The following is an 18022-nucleotide window of genomic DNA, read 5'->3' as shown; positions in this document are numbered from 1 at the left end:
CGTATCAGTATAATTGATGACAATAATTGTTATCTCTTAACATTTATTTTTATTTGAACTATGAAATTCACTGTCTCAGTAAACCACGGCCAGTAGATGTTTCTGCTGTTTGTGTTACTAGTTGGTGAAAACAACATAGCTATTTGGACCCTGACGTACGCAAGTCTTATGCTACAGTATATTTTATACATCTGAGTAGGAGTTTAGGTATCGTCATTAACTGATAGTTCCAATTCCTGATTATGTAAAAGGTCCCAGCTCCTCAAATAAATTTCCTAATAGTTATTCTTTGTCAGTTGCAACTCCATAAATTCTAATACTATTATTGATGTTCAGGTGTCTGACATTTTTGGTGATGAGGACTACATGCTGTCTGAAAATTTGCAAGACCTTCCCTACTGCAACAAGTCTTCCTTTTCTGCATGGGAGTACAACAAGAAGAAAGGAGCCTACACGAGTTTCAGGGGCGTGAGTTTAATTAATTAATTATCTTAATCATTACAAACATTTAGTTACTATTTCCTTATGTCCATGATTCAAATTTTAAATTAATAAGGCTCTCCTAGTTGTATTAATAATTAGGCGTAGTTCACTGGAAAATAGAACTAATATTTTAAGTTGATATGAAATATATGTTTGATAGACGTTTTCGGTTTAATATTACTTTAATGCAGGTCATACTCTACGATGAAGCAAATTATTTCAATAATTTAATTGTGCAATCAATGGTTTGATGCGGAGTAACCCGGAAGAAAGGTGTTTGTTTTGATATGAAATATTTTTAAACGCTATAACTGTATCACAATAGGCTTCGGAAGAGACGTTGAATTGAACTGTTACGGACGGAGAGTTTTAGTAACGAAACAGTTGTGATTACATCATTGTCTGGTTTTGATAGGAATACTGGATACACTAGGATTGAGGAGGATAACACAAGATGTATTCCGTCCGCCAACCCCTACGCAAATCTCAAGCAGGATCGTTTCGTTGCCCGACGACTCTACACCCACTTCAGTACTCCCAGCCCTTCTCACTCCGCTCCTCATTATAATCAATAATTTTAATCAATTATTGATCATTCTGGGGGACGTGAAAAGCATACATGGATTCCCCTTCACTTCCAGAAAATTCTTTTCAGCTAATATAACGCTCCAGGCACAAGAACCAACCAACCTCTGAGCCCTTCAACGCCAGGATCACCAAACATCACGAATCGTGCGAGGACTAAAACGTTTGTAGGTACTCTTAGGTAAGATAGATAATTTGAATGTTTGCTTCGCATATAGCCTAATGTACAAATCTTTTACTCAACAAAACTCTCCGTCCAAAAGTAACAGTTTAAATGCCGAACTCAGTTATCCTGCACCCTTTATGTAATAATGGAGTCGAACAAGTTGAATTTCATTATGAGAAAAAAAGAATCATCCAAAAATCAGAATATTTATTAGTTACTTAATAAATAGCACGTACTAACAGAATAAGTAATATTATATAATTTCAACATGATTACCAATATTAAAGTAGGTTAATATTTTAAACCATATTTAGTATAGTTTAACAAAATTCTTTTTGTTGTTGTTAGAATTAGGTTTACTATCCGGGATTTCATTCAAATGTAATATACATTTACATTCAAATCATTCCTACGAGAAATTGTGAAATATATGTACAGCTACAGACTATAATATTGGTTTAATTATGTTGAATACTTCAAATAATCTAACTTTTATACATTTTTAAAGTTTGAATAAGGGGTTGGCAATTTCTAAATTAAAATATAGTTTCGTATCAGTATAATTGATGACAATAATTGTTATCTCTTAACATTTATTTTTATTTGAACTATGAAATTCACTGTCTCAGTAAACCACGGCCAGTAGATGTTTCTGCTGTTTGTGTTACTAGTTGGTGAAAACAACATATATTTGGACCCTGACGTACGCAAGTCTTATGCTACAGTATATTTTATACATCTGAGTAGGAGTTTAGGTATCGTCATTAACTGATAGTTCCAATTCCTGATTATGTAAAAGGTCCCAGCTCCTCAAATAAATTTCCTAATAGTTATTCTTTGTCAGTTGAAACTCCATAAATTCTAATACTATTATTGATGTTCAGGTGTCTGACATTTTTGGTGATGAGGACTACATGCTGTCTGAAAATTTGCAAGACCTTCCCTACTGCAACAAGTCTTCCTTTTCTGCATGGGAGTACAACAAGAAGAAAGGAGCCTACACGAGTTTCAGGGGCGTGAGTTTAATTAATTAATTATTTTAATCATTACAAACATTTAGTTACTATTTCCTTATGTCCATGATTCAAATTTTAAATTAATAAGGCTCTCCTAGTTGTATTAATAATTAGGCGTAGTTCACTGGAAAATAGAACTTAAATTTTTTAAGTTGATATGAAATATATGTTTAATAGACGTTTTCGGTTTAATATTACTTTAATGCAGGTCATACTCTACGATGAAGCAAATTATTTCAATAATTTAATTGTGCAATCAATGGTTTGATGCGGAGTAACCCGGAAGAAAGGTGTTTGTTTTGATATGAAATATTTTTAAACGCTATAACTGTATCACAATAGGCTTCGGAAGAGACGTTGAATTGAACTGTTACGGACGGAGAGTTTTAGTAACGAAACAGTTGTGATTACATCATTGTCTGGTTTTGATAGGAATACTGGATACACTAGGATTGAGGAGGATAACACAAGATGTATTCCGTCCGCCAACCCCTACGCAAATCTCAAGCAGGATCGTTTCGTTGCCCGACGACTCTACACCCACTTCAGTACTCCCAGCCCTTCTCACTCCGCTCCTCATTATAATCAATAATTTTAATCAATTATTGATCATTCTGGGGGACGTGAAAAGCATACATGGATTCCCCTTCACTTCCAGAAAATTCTTTTCAGCTAATATAACGCTCCAGGCACAAGAACCAACCAACCTCTGAGTCCTTCAACGCCAGGATCACCAAACATCACGAATCGTGCGAGGACTAAAACGTTTGTAGGTACTCTTAGGTAAGATAGATAATTTGAATGTTTGCTTCGCATATAGCCTAATGTACAAATCTTTTACTCAACAAAACTCTCCGTCCAAAAGTAACAGTTTAAATGCCGAACTCAGTTATCCTGCACCCTTTATGTAATAATGGAGTCGAACAAGTTGAATTTCATTATGAGAAAAAAAAGAATCATCCAAAAATCAGAATATTTATTAGTTACTTAATAAATAGCACGTACTAACAGAATAAGTAATATTATATAATTTCAACATGATTACCAATATTAAAGTAGGTTAATATTTTAAACCATATTTAGTATAGTTTAAACAAAATTCTTTTTGTTGTTGTTAGAATTAGGTTTACTATCCGGGATTTCATTCAAATGTAATATACATTTACATTCAAATCATTCCTACGAGAAATTGTGAAATATATGTACAGCTACAGACTATAATATTGGTTTAATTATGTTGAATACTTCAAATAATCTAACTTTTATACATTTTTAAAGTTTGAATAAGGGGTTGGCAATTTCTAAATTAAAATATAGTTTCGTATCAGTATAAGGGATGACAATAATTGTTATCTCTTAACATTTATTTTTATTTGAACTATGAAATTCACTGTCTCAGTAAACCACGGCCAGTAGATGTTTCTGCTGTTTGTGTTACTAGTTGGTGAAAACAACATATATTTGGACCCTGACGTACGCAAGTCTTATGCTACAGTATATTTTATACATCTGAGTAGGAGTTTAGGTATCGTCATTAACTGATAGTTCCAATTCCTGATTATGTAAAAAGGTCCCAGCTCCTCAAATAAATTTCCTAATAGTTATTCTTTGTCAGTTGAAACTCCATAAATTCTAATACTATTATTGATGTTCAGGTGTCTGACATTTTTGGTGATGAGGACTACATGCTGTCTGAAAATTTGCAAGACCTTCCCTACTGCAACAAGTCTTCCTTTTCTGCATGGGAGTACAACAAGAAGAAAGGAGCCTACACGAGTTTCAGGGGCGTGAGTTTAATTAATTAATTATCTTAATCATTACAAACATTTAGTTACTATTTCCTTATGTCCATGATTCAAATTTTAAATTAATAAGGCTCTCCTAGTTGTATTAATAATTAGGCGTAGTTCACTGGAAAATAGAACTTAAATTTTTTAAGTTGATATGAAATATATGTTTAATAGACGTTTTCGGTTTAATATTACTTTAATGCAGGTCATTCTCTACGATGAAGCAAATTATTTCAATAATTTAATTGTGCAATCAATGGTTTGATGCGGAGTAACCCTGAAGAAAGGTGTTTGTTTTGATATGAAATATTTTTAAACGCTATAACTGTATCACAATAGGCTTCGGAAGAGACGTTGAATTGAACTGTTACGGACGGAGAGTTTTAGTAACGAAACAGTTGTGATTACATCATTGTGTGGTTTTGATAGGAATACTGGATACACTAGGATTGAGGAGGATAACACAAGATGTATTCCGTCCGCCAACCCCTACGCAAATCTCAAGCAGGATCGTTTCGTTGCCCGACGACTCTACACCCACTTCAGTACTCCCAGCCCTTCTCACTCCGCTCCTCATTATAATCAATAATTTTTATCAATTATTGATCATTCTGGGGGACGTGAAAAGCATACATGGATTCCCCTTCACTTCCAGAAAATTCTTTTCAGCTAATATAACGCTCCAGGCACAAGAACCAACCAACCTCTGAGTCCTTCAACGCCAGGATCACCAAACATCACGTGTCGTGCGAGGTCTAAAACGTTTGTAGGTACTCTTAGGTAAGATAGATAATTTGAATGTTTGCTTCGCATATAGCCTAATGTACAAATCTTTTACTCAACAAAACTCTCCGTCCAAAAGTAACAGTTTAAATGCCGAACTCAGTTATCCTGCACCCTTTATGTAATAATGGAGTCGAACAAGTTGAATTTCATTATGAGAAAAAAAAGAATCATCCAAAAATCAGAATATTTATTAGTTACTTAATAAATAGCACGTACTAACAGAATAAGTAATATTATATAATTTCAACATGATTACCAATATTAAAGTAGGTTAATATTTTAAACCATATTTAGTATAGTTTAAACAAAATTCTTTTTGTTGTTGTTAGAATTAGGTTTACTATCCGGGATTTCATTCAAATGTAATATACATTTACATTCAAATCATTCCTACGAGAAATTGTGAAATATATGTACAGCTACAGACTATAATATTGGTTTAATTATGTTGAATACTTCAAATAATCTAACTTTTATACATTTTTAAAGTTTGAATAAGGGGTTGGCAATTTCTAAATTAAAATATAGTTTCGTATCAGTATAAGGGATGACAATAATTGTTATCTCTTAACATTTATTTTTATTTGAACTATGAAATTCACTGTCTCAGTAAACCACGGCCAGTAGATGTTTCTGCTGTTTGTGTTACTAGTTGGTGAAAACAACATAGCTATTTGGACCCTGACGTACGCAAGTCTTATGCTACAGTATATTTTATACATCTGAGTAGGAGTTTAGGTATCGTCATTAACTGATAGTTCCAATTCCTGATTATGTAAAAGGTCCCAGCTCCTCAAATAAATTTCCTAATAGTTATTCTTTGTCAGTTGAAACTCCATAAATTCTAATACTATTATTGATGTTCAGGTGTCTGACATTTTTGGTGATGAGGACTACATGCTGTCTGAAAATTTGCAAGACCTTCCCTACTGCAACAAGTCTTCCTCTTCTGCATGGGAGTACAACAAGAAGAAAGGAGCCTACACGAGTTTCAGGGGCGTGAGTTTAATTAATTAATTATTTTAATCATTACAAACATTTAGTTACTATTTTCTTATGTCCATGATTCAAATTTTAAATTAATAAGGCTCTCCTAGTTGTATTAATAATTAGGCGTAGTTCACTGGAAAATAGAACTTAAATTTTTTAGTTGATATGAAATATATGTTTAATAGACGTTTTCGGTTTAATATTACTTTAATGCAGGTCATACTCTACGATGAAGCAAATTATTTCAATAATTTAATTGTGCAATCAATGGTTTGATGCGGAGTAACCCGGAAGAAAGGTGTTTGTTTTGATATGAAATATTTTTAAACGCTATAACTGTATCACAATAGGCTTCGGAAGAGACGTTGAATTGAACTGTTACGGACGGAGAGTTTTAGTAACGAAACAGTTGTGATTACATCATTGTGTGGTTTTGATAGGAATACTGGATACACTAGGATTGAGGAGGATAACACAAGATGTATTCCGTCCGCCAACCCCTACGCAAATCTCAAGCAGGATCGTTTCGTTGCCCGACGACTCTACACCCACTTCAGTACTCCCAGCCCTTCTCACTCCGCTCCTCATTATAATCAATAATTTTTATCAATTATTGATCATTCTGGGGGACGTGAAAAGCATACATGGATTCCCCTTCACTTCCAGAAAATTCTTTTCAGCTAATATAACGCTCCAGGCACAAGAACCAACCAACCTCTGAGCCCTTCAACGCCAGGATCACCAAACATCACGTGTCGTGCGAGGACTAAAACGTTTGTAGGTACTCTTAGGTAAGATAGATAATTTGAATGTTTGCTTCGCATATAGCCTAATGTACAAATCTTTTACTCAACAAAACTCTCCGTCCAAAAGTAACAGTTTAAATGCCGAACTCAGTTATCCTGCACCCTTTATGTAATAATGGAGTCGAACAAGTTGAATTTCATTAAGAGAAAAAAAGAATCATCCAAAAATCAGAATATTTATTAGTTACTTAATAAATAGCACGTACTAACAGAATAAGTAATATTATATAATTTCAACATGATTACCAATATTAAAGTAGGTTAATATTTTAAACCATACCTAGTATAGTTTAACAAAATTCTTTTTGTTGTTGTTAGAATTAGGTTTACTATCCGGGATTTCATTCAAATGTAATATACATTTACATTCAAATCATTCCTACGAGAAATTGTGAAATATATGTACAGCTACAGACTATAATATTGGTTTAATTATGTTGAATACTTCAAATAATCTAACTTTTATACATTTTTAAAGTTTGAATAAGGGGTTGGCAATTTCTAAATTAAAATATAGTTTCGTATCAGTATAAGGGATGACAATAATTGTTATCTCTTAACATTTATTTTTATTTGAACTATGAAATTCACTGTCTCAGTAAACCACGGCCAGTAGATGTTTCTGCTGTTTGTGTTACTAGTTGGTGAAAACAACATAGCTATTTGGACCCTGACGTACGCAAGTCTTATGCTACAGTATATTTTATACATCTGAGTAGGAGTTTAGGTATCGTCATTAACTGATAGTTCCAATTCCTGATTATGTAAAAAGGTCCCAGCTCCTCAAATAAATTTCCTAATAGTTATTCTTTGTCAGTTGAAACTCCATAAATTCTAATACTATTATTGATGTTCAGGTGTCTGACATTTTTGGTGATGAGGACTACATGCTGTCTGAAAATTTGCAAGACCTTCCCTACTGCAACAAGTCTTCCTCTTCTGCATGGGAGTACAACAAGAAGAAAGGAGCCTACACGAGTTTCAGGGGCGTGAGTTTAATTAATTAATTATTTTAATCATTACAAACATTTAGTTACTATTTTCTTATGTCCATGATTCTAATTTTAAATTAATAAGGCTCTCCTAGTTGTATTAATAATTAGGCGTAGTTCACTGGAAAATAGAACTTAAATTTTTTAAGTTGATATGAAATAAATGTTTAATAGACGTTTTAGGTTTAATATTACTTTAATGCAGGTCATACTCTACGATGAAGCAAATTATTTCAATAATTTAATTGTGCAATCAATGGTTTGATGCGGAGTAACCCGGAAGAAAGGTGTTTGTTTTGATATGAAATATTTTTAAACGCTATAACTGTATCACAATAGGCTTCGGAACAGACGTTGAATTGAACTGTTACGGACGGAGAGTTTTAGTAACGAAACAGTTGTGATTACATCATTGTGTGGTTTTGATAGGAATACTGGATACACTAGGATTGAGGAGGATAACACAAGATGTATTCCGTCCGCCAACCCCTACGCAAATCTCAAGCAGGATCGTTTCGTTGCCCGACGACTCTACACCCACTTCAGTACTCCCAGCCCTTCTCACTCCGCTCCTCATTATAATCAATAATTTTTATCAATTATTGATCATTCTGGGGGACGTGAAAAGCATACATGGATTCCCCTTCACTTCCAGAAAATTCTTTTCAGCTAATATAACGCTCCAGGCACAAGAACCAACCAACCTCTGAGCCCTTCAACGCCAGGATCACCAAACATCACGTGTCGTGCGAGGACTAAAACGTTTGTAGGTACTCTTAGGTAAGATAGATAATTTGAATGTTTGCTTCGCATATAGCCTAATGTACAAATCTTTTACTCAACAAAACTCTCCGTCCAAAAGTAACAGTTTAAATGCCGAACTCAGTTATCCTGCACCCTTTATGTAATAATGGAGTCGAACAAGTTGAATTTCATTAAGAGAAAAAAAGAATCATCCAAAAATCAGAATATTTATTAGTTACTTAATAAATAGCACGTACTAACAGAATAAGTAATATTATATAATTTCAACATGATTACCAATATTAAAGTAGGTTAATATTTTAAACCATACCTAGTATAGTTTAACAAAATTCTTTTTGTTGTTGTTAGAATTAGGTTTACTATCCGGGATTTCATTCAAATGTAATATACATTTACATTCAAATCATTCCTACGAGAAATTGTGAAATATATGTACAGCTACAGACTATAATATTGGTTTAATTATGTTGAATACTTCAAATAATCTAACTTTTATACATTTTTAAAGTTTGAATAAGGGGTTGGCAATTTCTAAATTAAAATATAGTTTCGTATCAGTATAAGGGATGACAATAATTGTTATCTCTTAACATTTATTTTTATTTGAACTATGAAATTCACTGTCTCAGTAAACCACGGCCAGTAGATGTTTCTGCTGTTTGTGTTACTAGTTGGTGAAAACAACATATATTTGGACCCTGACGTACGCAAGTCTTATGCTACAGTATATTTTATACATCTGAGTAGGAGTTTAGGTATCGTCATTAACTGATAGTTCTAATTCCTGATTATGTAAAAGGTCCCAGCTCCTCAAATAAATTTCCTAATAGTTATTCTTTGTCAGTTGAAACTCCATAAATTCTAATACTATTATTGATGTTCAGGTGTCTGACATTTTTGGTGATGAGGACTACATGCTGTCTGAAAATTTGCAAGACCTTCCCTACTGCAACAAGTCTTCCTCTTCTGCATGGGAGTACAACAAGAAGAAAGGAGCCTACACGAGTTTCAGGGGCGTGAGTTTAATTAATTAATTATCTTTAATCATTACAAACATTTAGTTACTATTTTCTTATGTCCATGATTCTAATTTTAAATTAATAAGGCTCTCCTAGTTGTATTAATAATTAGGCGTAGTTCACTGGAAAATAGAACTTAAATTTTTTAGTTGATATGAAATAAATGTTTAATAGACGTTTTAGGTTTAATATTACTTTAATGCAGGTCATTCTCTACGATGAAGCAAATTATTTCAATAATTTCATTGTGCAATCAATGGTTTGATGCGGAGTAACCCGGAAGAAAGGTGTTTGTTTTGATATGAAATATTTTTAAACGCTATAACTGTATCACAATAGGCTTCGGAACAGACGTTGAATTGAACTGTTACGGACGGAGAGTTTTAGTAACGAAACAGTTGTGATTACATCATTGTGTGGTTTTGATAGGAATACTGGATACACTAGGATTGAGGAGGATAACACAAGATGTATTCCGTCCGCCAACCCCTACGCAAATCTCAAGCAGGATCGTTTCGTTGCCCGACGACTCTACACCCACTTCAGTACTCCCAGCCCTTCTCACTCCGCTCCTCATTATAATCAATAATTTTTATCAATTATTGATCATTCTGGGGGACGTGAAAAGCATACATGGATTCCCCTTCACTTCCAGAAAATTCTTTTCAGCTAATATAACGCTCCAGGCACAAGAACCAACCAACCTCTGAGCCCTTCAACGCCAGGATCACCAAACATCACGTGTCGTGCGAGGTCTAAAACGTTTGTAGGTACTCTTAGGTAAGATAGATAATTTGAATGTTTGCTTCGCATATAGCCTAATGTACAAATCTTTTACTCAACAAAACTCTCCGTCCAAAAGTAACAGTTTAAATGCCGAACTCAGTTATCCTGCACCCTTTATGTAATAATGGAGTCGAACAAGTTGAATTTCATTAAGAGAAAAAAAGAATCATCCAAAAATCAGAATATTTATTAGTTACTTAATAAATAGCACGTACTAACAGAATAAGTAATATTATATAATTTCAACATGATTACCAATATTAAAGTAGGTTAATATTTTAAACCATACCTAGTATAGTTTAACAAAATTCTTTTTGTTGTTGTTAGAATTAGGTTTACTATCCGGGATTTCATTCAAATGTAATATACATTTACATTCAAATCATTCCTACGAGAAATTGTGAAATATATGTACAGCTACAGACTATAATATTGGTTTAATTATGTTGAATACTTCAAATAATCTAACTTTTATACATTTTTAAAGTTTGAATAAGGGGTTGGCAATTTCTAAATTAAAATATAGTTTCGTATCAGTATAAGGGATGACAATAATTGTTATCTCTTAACATTTATTTTTATTTGAACTATGAAATTCACTGTCTCAGTAAACCACGGCCAGTAGATGTTTCTGCTGTTTGTGTTACTAGTTGGTGAAAACAACATAGCTATTTGGACCCTGACGTACGCAAGTCTTATGCTACAGTATATTTTATACATCTGAGTAGGAGTTTAGGTATCGTCATTAACTGATAGTTCCAATTCCTGATTATGTAAAAGGTCCCAGCTCCTCAAATAAATTTCCTAATAGTTATTCTTTGTCAGTTGAAACTCCATAAATTCTAATACTATTATTGATGTTCAGGTGTCTGACATTTTTGGTGATGAGGACTACATGCTGTCTGAAAATTTGCAAGACCTTCCCTACTGCAACAAGTCTTCCTTTTCTGCATGGGAGTACAACAAGAAGAAAGGAGCCTACACGAGTTTCAGGGGCGTGAGTTTAATTAATTAATTATTTTAATCATTACAAACATTTAGTTACTATTTTCTTATGTCCATGATTCTAATTTTAAATTAATAAGGCTCTCCTAGTTGTATTAATAATTAGGCGTAGTTCACTGGAAAATAGAACTTAAATTTTTTAGTTGATATGAAATAAATGTTTAATAGACGTTTTAGGTTTAATATTACTTTAATGCAGGTCATTCTCTACGATGAAGCAAATTATTTCAATAATTTCATTGTGCAATCAATGGTTTGATGCGGAGTAACCCGGAAGAAAGGTGTTTGTTTTGATATGAAATATTTTTAAACGCTATAACTGTATCACAATAGGCTTCGGAACAGACGTTGAATTGAACTGTTACGGACGGAGAGTTTTAGTAACGAAACAGTTGTGATTACATCATTGTGTGGTTTTGATAGGAATACTGGATACACTAGGATTGAGGAGGATAACACAAGATGTATTCCGTCCGCCAACCCCTACGCAAATCTCAAGCAGGATCGTTTCGTTGCCCGACGACTCTACACCCACTTCAGTACTCCCAGCCCTTCTCACTCCGCTCCTCATTATAATCAATAATTTTTATCAATTATTGATCATTCTGGGGGACGTGAAAAGCATACATGGATTCCCCTTCACTTCCAGAAAATTCTTTTCAGCTAATATAACGCTCCAGGCACAAGAACCAACCAACCTCTGAGCCCTTCAACGCCAGGATCACCAAACATCACGTGTCGTGCGAGGTCTAAAACTTTTGTAGGTACTGTTAGGTAAGATAGATAATTTGAATGTTTGCTTCGCATATAGCCTAATGTACAAATCTTTTACTCAACAAAACTCTCCGTCCAAAAGTAACAGTTTAAATGCCGAACTCAGTTATCCTGCACCCTTTATGTAATAATGGAGTCGACCAAGTTGAATTTCATTAAGAGAAAAAAAAGAATCATCCAAAAATCAGAATATTTATTAGTTACTTAATGAATAGCACGTACTAACAGAATAAGTAATATTATATAATTTCAAAATGATTACCAATATTAAAGTAGGTTAATATTTTAAACCATACCTAGTATAGTTTAACAAAATTCTTTTTGTTGTTGTTAGAATTAGGTTTACTATCCGGGATTTCATTCAAATGTAATATACATTTACATTCAAATCATTCCTACGAGAAATTGTGAAATATATGTACAGCTACAGACTATAATATTGGTTTAATTATGTTGAATACTTCAAATAATCTAACTTTTATACATTTTTAAAGTTTGAATAAGGGGTTGGCAATTTCTAAATTAAAATATAGTTTCGTATCAGTATAAGGGATGACAATAATTGTTATCTCTTAACATTTATTTTTATTTGAACTATGAAATTCACTGTCTCAGTAAACCACGGCCAGTAGATGTTTCTGCTGTTTGTGTTACTAGTTGGTGAAAACAACATAGCTATTTGGACCCTGACGTACGCAAGTCTTATGCTACAGTATATTTTATACATCTGAGTAGGAGTTTAGGTATCGTCATTAACTGATAGTTCTAATTCCTGATTATGTAAAAGGTCCCAGCTCCTCAAATAAATTTCCTAATAGTTATTCTTTGTCAGTTGAAACTCCATAAATTCTAATACTATTATTGATCCTCAGGTGTCTGACATTTTTGGTGATGAGGACTACGTGCTGTCTGAAAATTTGCAAGACCTTCCCTACTGCAACAAGTCTTCTTCTTCTGCATGGGAGTACAACAAGAAGAAAGGAGCCTACACGAGTTTCAGGGGCGTGAGTTTAATTAATTAATTATTTTAATCATTACAAACATTTAGTTACTATTTTCTTATGTCCATGATTCTAATTTTAAATTAATAAGGCTCTCCTAGTTGTATTAATAATTAGGCGTAGTTCACTGGAAAATAGAACTTAAATTTTTTAGTTGATATGAAATAAATGTTTAATAGACGTTTTAGGTTTAATATTACTTTAATGCAGGTCATTCTCTACGATGAAGCAAATTATTTCAATAATTTCATTGTGCAATCAATGGTTTGATGCGGATGATTGTTTTGAAATTAATTAAAATTTGTTATTGTAAATGGTAAAGTTGAATAAAACATTTACTAAAATTGGAATTTGAAATTCTTGCTAAACACAGTTAAATTCTAACTCCGCGCGTGGTGATTGGTCGGTTTAGTTCGTTTGTTTGGTCGCACTGTTATGACAGGTTAGAGGTTATAATTTGTTATTTTAAATGTTTGACTAGCAATACGCGCTGTTTCTTCTCAATCGACTGAATTACGATTGATTGCAGAGTGATTTAAACTAATAATTTACTTAACACTATCAACATTTGTCAATAGTATGACATAACCTATAAACTCAGTTTCTCAACTTTTGTGTCAATCTAGCAATTTTCAATCAATTGCAATGTGTGTCATTTTTTTAAGTACAAATGACAATCAACAATCAATCAATCACAGTTTACGTAAATGAAATATCAGTGTACAATTATTTACCTTTATTGTTTGTAGTTGTTGTAAATGACGAATCTAAGCACTCCACATTTTCACGAATAAACATAGTTATCTGTTTTATCTCGTGCGGCGAACCCACAGTTATCTGCTTTATAATCCCGTGCGGATCCCGTGCGGCGGACCCACTGGACGGGCATCGTAACGTTACCGGGGCGTTACACTTTTTTCATGAGTGACTCCGAGCCACAAACTAATTTAAGACGTTGTCACGTCAAAAATATAATAAAGTTGTGCTTTATTTCGATGTTTTATATGGATATAAATAATGAATGGCTGCCATATTTGTTTTTTACCAAACAGCAACAATTTGCACGCAATAAAATAGTGTACCAATAGGTGTATATTATGTTAAACGTGTTTTTATGACAACCTAATATTACATAAACCGAGTAAATTGCTGCATCAAGAAGCGTATTAAGGAAGAGGTAATTTGGAAGACAGAAGGGCGGGGTTGGAAAAAGTTACGTCACTGACTGATGAGCCCTTATAAACGTTATTTGCCGGTGATGATACAATATCGACATTCATATCAATGTAAATGTCAGTCTTCTTTTATATGTAGCGTAAATTATGAACACAGAAACAGACTCTATTCCTGCAATTCAATTGTCATATTTAACTCGTACTATATCAATTGTCATATTTAACTCGTACTACACATTACTAGTGTTCTTGCATAAAAAGAGTATTAAGGACGATCAGTTATTGTGAATATTGGTTTATCTCATAACATACTGAAATATAATTAGGTATATGACACTATAATAATAATTGAATGTGAATTACATGATAGACTTCGTTTACCAATTCATAACTATTTTAATGAAGGTTCTAGGTCTAATTGTTAGTCTCATTTTGCCTTGTAACTAAAACAGTATCTCTTTCAGCTGTTAGAACTAGCTAAACTCAACACACAATTAGGGATTATTTTTTTTTTTAAAAAAAGATGTAATTTCACATTAATATAACCTTTTTACTAAGAGTAATTTACTCTGAGAACTCAGTGTGAAGTTGTGATGTGGGAAGTCTGTCGCGATGATTCTCATAAAAATAAAAACTGTTATGATTCAAATATTTTAAAGGGGTTTTTAGATGCTGCCTTCAGCTTCACCCTCTCTGATACGATATAGTCAAATCCTGTTTAGAAAAGTCTAAGTCATAAACCCATAAAATCACTATGTTCAGTTTTGTGAAGGCCGTTTCACAGAGAAATGTTGTTGGAAAATCTTCCTAACTTGGGACTCATTTTGGCTTTAAACACATTCATTATTTATTAAAGGAGAGGCCAATCCCCTTCTAAGCCTTATTAGGCCTGACCTCATGGGCCTGTGTAGGGATCATATCAAACAGAATAAGGGAGAGAGTCGACACAGTACAAGGTCGATGGTACTGATAAACATTGCTAAGGTCACAGGCATGCTGAGTACCAAACCTGGATTTAAGCCTGGGGCATATGCCATAGAATGTCTATGCCAAATTTTAATAAAACTGTCCAGTAGTAACATTCGCTTGATACACTTCTGTTCTATTAGGACTTCATCTGTTGGACCATATTTTTTATTTTATATCTTTAAAATGGAGTTACGCAAAACATTCATGACATAACTAACAGTTCAGTAATCACTGTAACTTTTAACTCATTGATGTAATTTATGTAAATATATAAAATAAACCTTTGCCTTTTTGCAGTTTAAGAGTCATTTAAGTAATATGCAGTCATTACAGTTTTCAAACCGAGTTTGATATTTTTCCACTTTTACTTAAAATCTGCAATTTTGAATGTTTTAAATTCATGTACCAGCTGGTAATGTTGGAAAAACGACCTAGGCTTATATAGTTAGACTATCGTCTCGGACATTTGTTTACTTCTGATTACATCAGACACTATTCACATTGATTACTCTGCAACCGTACATCTTACAGTGCAAACAAAAGAACGACAATTGTTCACTGTGAAGCGTCAAATCAACGCGTCCACTGATGAGCAATGACCGTCCTACTGACGATTTATTGTCGACTGTTACTGCTGTCACACCCCCTTGTCATGGGCCGATTTACTGCGGTGTAAATATTGTGACGACGTTTGTAAACACATCAGAGAGGGTGCGTGTGACAATGTGACGCAAACAGCAATGCGTCCTGGTGTTGCGCCGGGAGAATCGCAGCACAGGGTTGGTGGGTGAAGTATGGCGGGAGCTTTCTCAATAGTTCTAAATAAAAGTCAGTAAAACTGCAACTCCTAAGATTTGATTACTTACGTAACTATAACGGTAAGGACTCGATGATATTACAATCATATCTTTAATGAATCATTTGAATTAGAATTACTTTATTTGATATTTAAATTTGAAAAGTGGTAAAATATTAGTAAATATCGACTTCATCATGAATTGCGATGTATCATCCTTTTTTGAGTATCAACATAGAGCCTTTCTCAATCCAACACCTACTGTCATATTTTGTTTCCCCCTTAGAGCGTATAAACTTTAAGCCTAACACACCCATTTCTGTTTTGTTTTCATTAGTGTACCCTTTTTTTCAGCAGAGAGAACCTTCAAAAGGTACTGGCGTCCCATTTATGTGGGATTTGTATCCACTAAACCACTCTGCTGCCACGATCTCTCGTGCCGTACAGTTCCTGTACCCTAGGTCCACTGACTGTAGAGGAAGCTCTGAAATATAACTAAAAACATACCCAATTTAGGTTCAGTAGTTAACTTAATACTAATTCACATTTAAGGGGATAAGTCAGTTACGTCCCTGTTTGGGTTCGAAGCTCACTTTGGTGTACTCCCCTGCGATGGTCGCTATCTGTGGATATTCTGAAGTTGCTGCTGTCTCAAAGAACTTCCTTGCTGTCCTTCTCGCAAATTCTTCTAGGGTTTTGGACTTGTAGACCACGAACTTTAATGATAAACTACCAATGTGACCTAAAAATAAACCATAACGTGAGCGAAGACGCGGGTAACATCTGGTATTACATAAACTATGTCAATTGCAGCATCAAGGAGTGTAATAAGGAAGAGATAATTTATAACGGAGCATGTCGAGGATGGAGACGATAACGACACTGTGAGTGATGACTCCCTTATAACCTCCATATTACTGGTGATGATATATTATCGACGTTCAGAGTAATATAAGATTACCGTCACTGTTTATAGCGAGTGACATTTATATCCATAAGAGACCAGTAATAGGTGTCAGTTATAACAACATAAACTCAGAACAGAAGTAATTTTTTATATCTATAACCCAAAATTATAGAAACACTTTCATTACCCTCTAAACATTTATTGGATAAAGGTAGGGATTTAGGTGAAATGGTGCCTCGGTTTTTATCAACATAAAATAATCTACCTTAGTTAAAAAATGTCAATTAGAATAAAAGAAACTTAAATATAAAATAGTAAAATAATAATTATAATAAAATAACAAATCCATTTGCCCATTTGCCCCCTCCCACCCAACTATACTAGAGTGCAGCAAAGAAGCCAGTTGAGGGCGTGGCTCAGACTGCCCGCCACTTAGTTTCATCCACCATATTGAGATCTTGTATTGAATGAAACTTGTCAATTAATTTCTCAAACACTATTTCTATACCGAATGTATTGAAATTAATTATAAATTCCGCTTATTGTCTTGTTCACCTTTTATTGTTCCTATTATGTTAAAATCTTGAAATATTACGACATCAAAAAACCTTATAAGGACTAAAATGTTTTAAAAGATGCTATTATGGAAGTTACTCATCATTTCAAATCACGTACCTTCATTAGAGGTCGTTCTGCATGTCAGCTTTCGCCGTTGGTATCCTGACTAAGTTTTCTACAGTCAAATTTCTCATTAGCCCCAAAATAAAAATCTTAATCGAATTTTTCAGCCTATATAGCTATGAAGCAAAAGCTGTTTCAAGCGCCTTATAAAGAGTACATAACAACAAGTTAGGTGTTACCTTTTTTCTTGCTAGAACAATTAATAATGGTAACTGTATATAAACAATACGCAGTAAAATTAATACACCTCAAAATTCCGTCAGCGTAATATTTATTAAATTGTAAAAAACTGTTTCTGTACATTTACTTAAAATATGCCTACATTTGGTGCAAAACTAAAATAAAAATTATGGATATGTGGTACATGGATATTTCTCACACTCTCCTTACATCTCCTCCTTTCTCAACAATATTCTTCCACGTCTGCTGATCCTAAAATACCCTGAAACGAAAATATTTTTACATTTGATTACAATCTTACGTAAAGCCACACTCAACTCTAAATCTGTATCTCTAACTTACCATCAGAC

The 18022-nt window shown here is 33.6% G+C and overlaps 1 long non-coding RNA gene across 1 annotated transcript; it reads left to right on the top strand.

The window, feature by feature from the left end:
- The first annotated feature begins 1107 nt into the window (after positions 1-1107).
- On the top strand, positions 1108-4689 carry LOC124372047. Its single transcript, XR_006923304.1, has 3 exons — positions 1108-1249; positions 2683-3033; positions 4470-4689. It is a non-coding gene; the product is annotated as an uncharacterized LOC124372047 (long non-coding RNA).
- Positions 4690-18022: the final 13333 nt, after the last annotated feature.

The sequence above is a fragment of the Homalodisca vitripennis genome, unplaced genomic scaffold (genome assembly GCF_021130785.1).
Source record: "Homalodisca vitripennis isolate AUS2020 unplaced genomic scaffold, UT_GWSS_2.1 ScUCBcl_2430;HRSCAF=7185, whole genome shotgun sequence".
Taxonomy (NCBI): Eukaryota; Metazoa; Arthropoda; class Insecta; order Hemiptera; family Cicadellidae; genus Homalodisca; species Homalodisca vitripennis.
Note: the sequence above shows the minus strand (reverse complement) of the source record. Positions and strands in the feature narration are given on the sequence as shown.